Source organism: Bufo bufo, chromosome 3, assembly GCF_905171765.1.
Source record: "Bufo bufo chromosome 3, aBufBuf1.1, whole genome shotgun sequence".
NCBI lineage: Eukaryota > Metazoa > Chordata > Amphibia > Anura > Bufonidae > Bufo > Bufo bufo.
The window spans coordinates 584,841,496-584,850,785 of NC_053391.1; the positions used below are offsets into that span (position 1 = coordinate 584,841,496).

Below are 9,290 nucleotides of genomic sequence, written 5' to 3' on the forward strand. Positions count from 1 at the left end.
GGGCAGGAGGCCAAAGACTAAATACCTTTAGAACTCGCCAAAGGTGTTAAAATTGACATCACTGAGTGCATAAGTATGTGCATATAAAATGTCCTGAAAGCACAGAATATAAAATGAGACAGTACATGGTAGCACTGAGCGCCATTCTCATACGTCATGGGCTCTGCTTAGTAGATCTTGCCAGATAATAGCAGTAATGCAGTGAATCCCACCTGCCAAAGTCCCTCACGTCTTACTTCTCACGTCACTTCAGTCTAGTTGCGGGATAGAATGTTTTTCACGATTTAGGCTACTTTCACACTCGCGTTTTGGGCGGATCCGTCATGGATCTGCATAAACCGATCCGTTACAATAATACAACCGCATGCATCCGTCATCAACGGATCCGGTTGTATTATCTTTAACATAGCCAAGACGGATCCGTCATGAACTCCATTGAAAGTCAGTGGGGGACGGATCCGTTTTCTATTGTGCCAGATTGTGTCAGAGAAAACGGATCCGCCCCCATTGACTTACATTGTGTGCCAGGACGGATCCGTTTGGCTCAGTTTCGTCAAGCAACGTTTTGGTGTCCGCCTCCAAAGCGGAACGGAGGCAAACTGATGCATGCTAAGCGGATCCTTAATATGAAGGAGAAAAAGGGGCAGTAACGTGGTATAAAAAACTAAGGTTTATTAGAATTAATTAAGATCCCTGATGGGGAAGACAAGCCCCTACCAAACAAACAAGACAGACAACATAATGGGGCCCAATAATGAGTCCCCAAAGGATAGGTCACTCGTGCAGAGCTGGCCCACAATAAACACAAAAAATAGATCTTTGGCGAATGCCGTAGATCTTAATTATGCCATACGGCAGGATGCAGGGTAGATCTTACCGGTATGCCAATCAGGACAGTTATAGTCCAAAAGACAGGAGGTGGAGGAGCTTCTTGTGTTCTGAAGAGCGTCCTCTTGTTGGTGACAACTGGGTTCCAAGGGGCTGCAGGGAAAGTCTATCCCTGTTTATGCCCTACTTGGCCTGTAGATCCCTATGGTGTCAACCTAACACGAGGTCCTGTCCCCGCAAGGGGTGGCCACGTCCGGAACCTAACCCTATTACGTCACCCTAGATAGCCCTAAAGGAGCAATGAGCTGGTCCTGATGGTAATGGGGGTAACCAGGGTGGGAGGGAAGAAATGGGTGTGGATGATATATATATCGGAGTCCCTACGCGTTTCGTTATCTCGGGAATATATCAAAAATATGGAAGATACCTCCACTTTATTAAAGAAGGGAGACCCCTTAACTCTTCAGGGGACAGGGGTCATGAGTGGAGGATATTGTCTCCACTCCTATCACCGTGTAGTCATATGTCTAGATCCTGGGCTGGTGGGAAGAGACCACAGTCTTTGGTGACACACCTAATTGGTATATGGAGTACATCGTCCTCTGGGCCCGCTTCATAGATGATATTTTCATCCTGTGGAGCGGGTCAGAGGACAAGTTCAAGAGGTTGGTGGATGAGCTTAACATCAACACTATCAATCTCCGATTCACTTCGGTGATTGTACATAATAACCTGCCCTTTTTGGACATCTGTATCTCAAGAGACACCACGGGAGGTCTACAGACCACTATTTTCCGCAAGGAGACATCCACAAATTCACTCCTTCGGTGGGACAGTTGTCATCCTGTCCCATTGAAACGTGGGATCCCTGTGGGTCAATATCTGAGACTCAGGCGCAATTGTTCGGATCCCAATGAATTTTCACGGCAGGCAAATGAGCTCAGACAGCGTTTCCTGGCACGGGGTTATCCGGACAATACACTAAGAAAGGCATATCAAAGGGCCAGGCAGGAGACACGTACCACACTCCTACATCCCAAGGGTGGTCCCAAAACTGGCCCACAACCAAATAAATTACGCATTATTGGTACATTCGATTCGGCGGCTAGACAGATTAAGGAGATCCTAGCACGTAATTGGGACACTCTCCTGATGGATCCAGATCTGACTACTGTTATAAGTCCTTATCCATCAGTGACTTACAGGAGAGGGACCAATTTGAGGGATCAATTCGTACACAGCCACTACAATCCTCCAAAAAAGAGGACTTGGCTGGATCAACCAGTGAATGGCTGTTTCAAATGCGGCAGATGCAGTTTTTGTAAATATGTTACCCAGGGCAAAGTTGTCGCAGTTGGCCCTGCGGATCCCGACCATCACATACGAGATTTCATCAATTGCGGCACCGCAGGCGTGGTTTACCTCCTCACCTGCGAGTGCGGCATTAGATATGTCGGCAAGACCCGTAGGGAGCTACGGGTACGCATGGGCGAGCATCTAGGCGACATACGCAATAAAAGAGACACCCCAGTGGCCAGACACATCCATGCTGCCCATGATGGACGCTCATCAGGGATCAGTTTTATGGGACTGGAGGTGGTTAGGAAGCCACCACGCGGGGGGGACTGGGACAAGAGGATTCTCCAGAGGGAGTGTTGGTGGATCTTCCGATTGAAGACCACCAACCCCCTTGGTCTTAATGACCAGTTACAATTCGGTTGTTTCTTGTGAGAAATTCCCCAGTTCATACATAATGGTCCACTCAGCACTTGCAAGTAATACGTATGTTGGACCGCATTGTGTCTTCTGACTTCTACCATCTGTACTACTTTTATATTGCTCCAGGTGTGATTGAGGCCATCTCTGTATACTTTAGGACCTTACTTCATATAATAGGGGCCACCTTGCCCTGTGATCATGCTATACATTGCTAATAGCACGACTCTACCATGGGACATACACGTCGTCTTATGATTTTAATTATTATTATGGAGGCTTACATGGTCTTGATGTCTCAATGGCCACCACATCACATCTGGGCTCATCCATATGTTGCTTTAGCCAGGCATATGTTTATTACCCCACTCATATGCTATTTTGGCGACCTAGATGACAACATATTCCACAGTTCTGTATGAGTTATTGTTATTTATTGTACTATCGTGTAATTGCTTTCATTGGGCAATCACACCTTGTCTTTGTCCAGGGGGGCTACCTGCCACTTAATGCCCCTCCTTGAGGTCCCATGCTCTCGGTGATTCACTGTCACCCATATGAGCTTAGGCGCAGGGGTATGAGCCGGCCGCATCTATTAAGCCACTCCCCCCACCGCCGCTAAACCTTACCTCACAGCCTATGCCGCGCCAGGCTTGTATGACGCTCCCAGGCTATTTTGCCTGGTCTCGCGTCACTTTAACCGCACGGCAGCCGGGCTGCCTTCTTTGACGACTGCGCATGCACTGGGGTGGAGGCGGACCGCCGCGTCATCTGACATACGCATAGTCACATGACGCCGGCCGCACTCCGCACGCAGGCGCACAGCCAGCCCGCCTCTCCCATTTAAACTGTTTGGCGCCCATTGTAACGCCGCCAGACGCTGACACACAGGCGGCAAGTTAACCTGGACTGCCGCTCTGTATGGGATTCGCTACACGCGCCCCATATTCATAAGCTGTAAGTAAATGAATCTTCTTTATACCATCTCTATGAGGGTTGCTACTAAGTACAGATTGAATCATTGATTTATTGTTTGTACTATAGGTATTTGGGCTTATTTGGACTTCATTAATCCTATCAGGTCTGCGCAAACCACAGGGTTTTCCTTTGTCATCCCTCCTTCCCATCTAGATCATCAAATCGGGCTGGGAGCGTTGCTTGTTTTGGTACATGTTACACACGCTCCACGAGTATAACTGTGAGTAAAACTAACCAAATGTATGATACATTCACTATGCTCGTCATGCTTAGTACTTGAACAGATTTCTTTCTGTCACTTTGCAATTCACAGATACCTGGGCTGACCTTGACCACACCGGCCTAGTTAGGCCTGTATAACCCACAGGCCCGTCCCCTCCCTTTGATCTAGACATATGACTACACGGTGATAGGAGTGGAGACAATATCCTCCACTCATGACCCCTGTCCCCTGAAGAGTTAAGGAGTCTCCCTTCTTTAATAAAGTGGAGGTATCTTCCATATTTTTGATATATTCCCGAGACAACGAAACGCGTAGGGACTCCGATATATATATCATCCACACCCATTTCTTCCCTCCCACCCTGGTTACCCCCATTACCATCAGGACCAGCTCATTGCTCCTTTAGGGCTATCTAGGGTGACGTAATAGGGTTAGGTTCCGGACGTGGCCACCCCTTGCGGGGACAGGACCTCGTGTTAGGTTGACACCATAGGGATCTACAGGCCAAGTAGGGCATAAACAGGGATAGACTTTCCCTGCAGCCCCTTGGAACCCAGTTGTCACCAACAAGAGGACGCTCTTCAGAACACAAGAAGCTCCTCCACCTCCTGTCTTTTGGACTATAACTGTCCTGATTGGCATACCGGTAAGATCTACCCTGCATCCTGCCGTATGGCATAATTAAGATCTACGGCATTCGCCAAAGATCTATTTTTTGTGTTTATTGTGGGCCAGCTCTGCACGAGTGACCTATCCTTTGGGGACTCATTATTGGGCCCCATTATGTTGTCTGTCTTGTTTGTTTGGTAGGGGCTTGTCTTCCCCATCAGGGATCTTAATTAATTCTAATAAACCTTAGTTTTTTATACCACATTACTGCCCCTTTTTCTCCTTCATATTCTCTGTCTCAGAGCAGTACATTACGGAGAGTGCCCCGGCACCTTCTCCCCCCAGGGACCACTTATTTTTTCGTTAAGCGGATCCTTAACCATTTAGAATGCATTAAGGGCAAAACTGATCCGTTTTGGACCGCGTGTGAGAGCCCTGAATGGATCTCACAAACGGAAAGCCAAAACGTCAGTGTGAAAGTAGCCTTATTCACTATTTTTCAATATTTATTCACTCATTGTTATGTACTATAGCATATTCTATATAGCGTTGTGCTGTTTTCACCTAATTCTCACTTTATTGTATACAGTGCATGGTAAAAACTTATCTATTCCTCTCCCCTACACTGGAACTCACTACCCCAACATCCAAACCTTCAAGAGTAACCTGAGAACCCACCTTTTCAGGAAAGCCTACCATCTGCAATAGCATGCTGCCACCACAATGCCACATGAGCAGCCTATACCCTCACCTACTGTGTTCTCCCCTTATAGATTGTAAGCTCTTGCGAGCAGGGTCCTCTACCCCTCTGTACTGTGTCTGTTAATAGTTTCTTGTTTATTGTATTTTTATATTTGTGTAACCTCATCTAGATATACAGCGCCATGGAATTAATGGTGCTTTAAAATAAATAATAATAATCTAATGTGCTAACGAGTCAATCAGATCCACAGGAGTAATATATTTGCTCATTATATAGGCCCTCTCATATGTAATAAAGCTACTGGAGAGCAACTGCTACAATCAATGGTGTGTCCTTAGGGCTTTGCCTGTAATTAGTTCCATCCTGAATAAACTATAGCCTGGGGCAGGGATCAGCAAGCTTCGGCACTCCAGGTGTGGTAAAACTACGACTCCAAGCATGCACACCTGCTTGGCTGTTCTCAGAACTCCCATAGAAGTGAATGGAGCATGCTGGGAGTTGTAGTTTCACAACAGCTGGAGTGCCAGAGGTCGCTGACCCCTGGCCTAGGACTTTGCCCTACGCCAGAGGTTAGCACCCTCCAGCCACAGCTGCCGTGAAACTGTAACTCCCAGTATGCACAATTGTTTGGTTGTTCTCAGGAGCATGCTGGGAGTTGTACTTTCACAATAGAGTGCAGGAGGTTGCTGACCAGTCCTAAGCTTCCACGAATGGTTGCAACAGCCAGAAGTGCACATTGCAGAGCCACCCTTTAACCAAAGAATTAGGGTATGGCTACAAGACATAATGTGTCGAGGAACGTTTCATGTAATGTTTGTCAACAGTGTCGCAATGCCAAATGCTGCGACGCGACAGTCCCATGACAGGCCATCAATATCGGAGGTGTCCAAATCTCAGAACCTCCCATCAGCCATTTGAAGTGGCTGCAACACTCATGCAAGCGCTGCTGCCTTTTTATTGGTTATAGGGGTTCGTTGATCTGCAGGTCTACTTTAGTAGCAGCGATGCTCTGTGCAGCGTATTGCAACCCCCTCCTGTTCACTTGAATGGGACAAAGTTGCAATTTACTAAGTAGACAGTACGCAGGAACCCAAACCCATGTAATCAATGAAGAGACGACAGTGTTCACACAAGTAACATGGCCCCTTTAAATCCCTGATCAGCAGAGGTGAAGACCACAACCAATCTGATATTGATGGATACACTATACGAACACATCAGGGCATTGCATGGCTAGCCCATTGATTTCATGGGCACTGTGTACTACTTGACTATGTCTGTGGTGGCGCTTGGTTCCCTCACAGAGTACAGTTGAATGCTCGGGGTTCCAAAAGAAGGACACCCTGTGCCCAGGGACCCTTTTTTGAATATAATTCAGCATGAAAAACTAGTTACTTTTGTAATATACTATACAGTTGTGAGAGAGTCTCTACTTCATTATAACGGGGCAACCTGGTGTTTAATATGTATAATAATGTCCATATCCACCTAATAAGGTGGTTGCACATGTTCAGTTCTATCCATCAACTGCCACCAGCCATATCTACTCTGAGAAGCTGTGACAGTTACAGGGAGAGAGCTGCAGCAGAAAGGAACTACCATCTGAGCTGTGATAGGGAGTGAGCTGCAGCAGAAAGGACACACCTCCTGGGCTGTGATAGGGAGAGTGCTGCAGATGAAAGAACACGCCCCCCTGAGCTGTTATAAGGAGAGAGCTGCAGAGCAAGTAAAATACCCCTGAGAAAGCACACACTCTTGAGCTGCAACAAGGAGAGAGCTGCAGCACAAAGGCCACACCCATTGAGATGAGGACACGCCGACAGCAGAGAAACTAGCAGAGCAATTGGAGCAATGAATGGCCAGATCTCTGGATCCATGTGAGATACAGGGCTGGTTCTATCTTTGTTGGACAGCAATTGCCATGTACTATATGATGTCCGATTTTCATTTGCTACATCATTTATGGCATCCTGGCGGTATATGTAACCATTACACAATCTCTGTCAGCAGATGTCCCTATGACTGCTAAGTAACTGTGGTTACTAATACAGACAATACAAGTGTTTCTTCCAATAGTTCTGAAGAATCAAAGTCAAGTGACAGTTTATAATGACACAAAATTCTATCAGATAGAAAGGAGTGAGACAAGTGGCGGGTCTAATATCCCGATGGGTAAAAGCCCATGTAAATACGGGATTTATGCAGGTTACACAGGCCTGACATCCCGAGCAGTCCCTCAGTCCTCCAGATAAATCAATGGTGAAGGATCTATAAGTGCTTTCGCAGTACAAGTGTATTGTGTTTGACAATGGGACTTTTCGCTTTTCTTTATGGTGTTACTGTGGTCTTTGTCATCGGGCCATCAGCACGGAGTGTTCTGCTCGCCTGCAGAATGAATGGCACAACCCTTAGCTAATTAAAGCACTGAGGGGATTGATGACCCATACTTACAATCTGTATGAATTTTTATGGCATATTTACTGTATCTGTAAATCAAAAAGGAGCTCAATGTTTTCCACCAGAGCAATTAATCACGGCTTCCACTGCATAAATTAACCGACGAGATCTCCTTTTGTTTCCAGCAGCTTCGAAGGAAACTTGTTTATAGACAGAAACAGATAGTCATATCTCACAGTGAGAATACAGAGGACAATTAGGAAATCGGACGCATTGGTTACTACAAGCAAGGGGATGTAAGCCAGCTAATAACCAGGCCCGAATTATGGATTTTATAGTTACGTTGGCAAACAATGACTGCAAATATTTATTTTGTTCAAAAAATCCCTGTTGGGAACAGTTTACATTAGTACCTTGTAATATACCAAACACTACAACCACTATACATCAGTCTACCACATTGCTTGCTTTTTTAACAGGTGGCAAAATACTTGTTCCTCTGTACTAAACACATGGTGTCCTATATTCAGTATTGGACTGGGTTGCCCGGGGCCCACCAGTAAAATTAGTTCTGGGGGCACACAGTACATTTGCATGAAAGATTACCTGACCTCTGCTCTAGAATGCACTGGACATGTTTTTATCACTAGTAACCTGCTGGCTACACTGTGCCTCGGGCTGACTCTTGCCCTGGACTAGGGCCCTCTCTTTAACCCAGGACAAACTCTCACGCAAGGGGCCCTTGCAGCAACATAAAGAAGGCGGGTTCCTGGCAGGCCTGCCTCTGTGTCTTTAAGGGTTGCCTCACAAATAATATTCTATGTTTTTTTTCAAACCAGCACCTGGATCTGAATACTTTTGTAATTGCATGTAATTAAAAATGTACTATAGCCACTGAGTTATTCACTGAAATCTACCTTTACAGCGCCACCTGCTGTTTTCTCTTTTTCTAATTTTTATGTCCAGCTCACTGGGACATAAACTGCCACTGCCACCAGCTGCAGCAGAAAGGACACTGCCAGCTTGAAAATAAATCTAGCAGAGCAATTGAAGCAATGAACGGGGAGATCTCTGGATGAATGTGAGGCACTGGGCTGATTCTAAGTTTGTTATTGCGTACTATATGATATCGGATTTTCATTTTTTTTACTTTAATCACAGGATAACCCCTTTAAGTAATCTCAGCCACCAGATCTACCCATTTTATATGGACGCATAGGCTGGATCCTGCACGCTGTCTATCTGTACGTAGTGAAGTCATGTGCTGTGCCATGTGCAACTTGTGCAGGGGGTGAGGGACTAGAGACCCACCCTGGCTTCAGGCACTAACACGTCAAGAAAGGACACGTCTATGGCCGTAAACCGCAACCTCCCACTGAAGACAAACTGAAGTGGTTTCTCTCCAAATTCCTCAAAAAAAATGCTGTGTGAATGGAGTCATGTGTAGAAAACTATGCTGAGCAGTTAGAGGAACTTACTCCAAAAACATTGCCATCTAAACTGAAGAAGGAGAGGACGTAATGTACATAGGCGCCACTCATTTGATGCATCTAAGTGATGTATGTATATCCACGACAAAAACAGCTGTTTGGAGGTGGTATTATAGAGGATGACTATGAGGAAACTGACCGTTTATATATCTAATACTGGTAATACTGTATCTCCACCATTTCTCTTCAAGGCCTATAGAAATGTCCTTCAGCTTGTTCTCCACTTCTTCCACATCAACACAATAAATTACTTTGGAAACCATCTTGCTTCCTTGCTGGAGGCGTGTGATCAATATACCCCACCAGTCTTTCTCCAGAATAGAGACCTGACATCACCAGTCTCCAG

At 45.9% G+C, this 9,290-nt stretch overlaps 1 long non-coding RNA gene across 1 annotated transcript in view; it reads right to left on the reverse strand.

Annotated features, from left to right (window-relative positions):
* The window catches only part of LOC120996107, a 208,623-nt gene extending 203,598 nt beyond the window's left edge, over positions 1 to 5,025 (reverse strand). Inside the window, exon 1 of the long non-coding RNA XR_005777726.1 lies at positions 4,942 to 5,025. This is a non-coding gene — a long non-coding RNA (uncharacterized LOC120996107). The remainder of the gene's footprint in view (positions 1 to 4,941) is intronic.
* Positions 5,026 to 9,290: the final 4,265 nt, after the last annotated feature.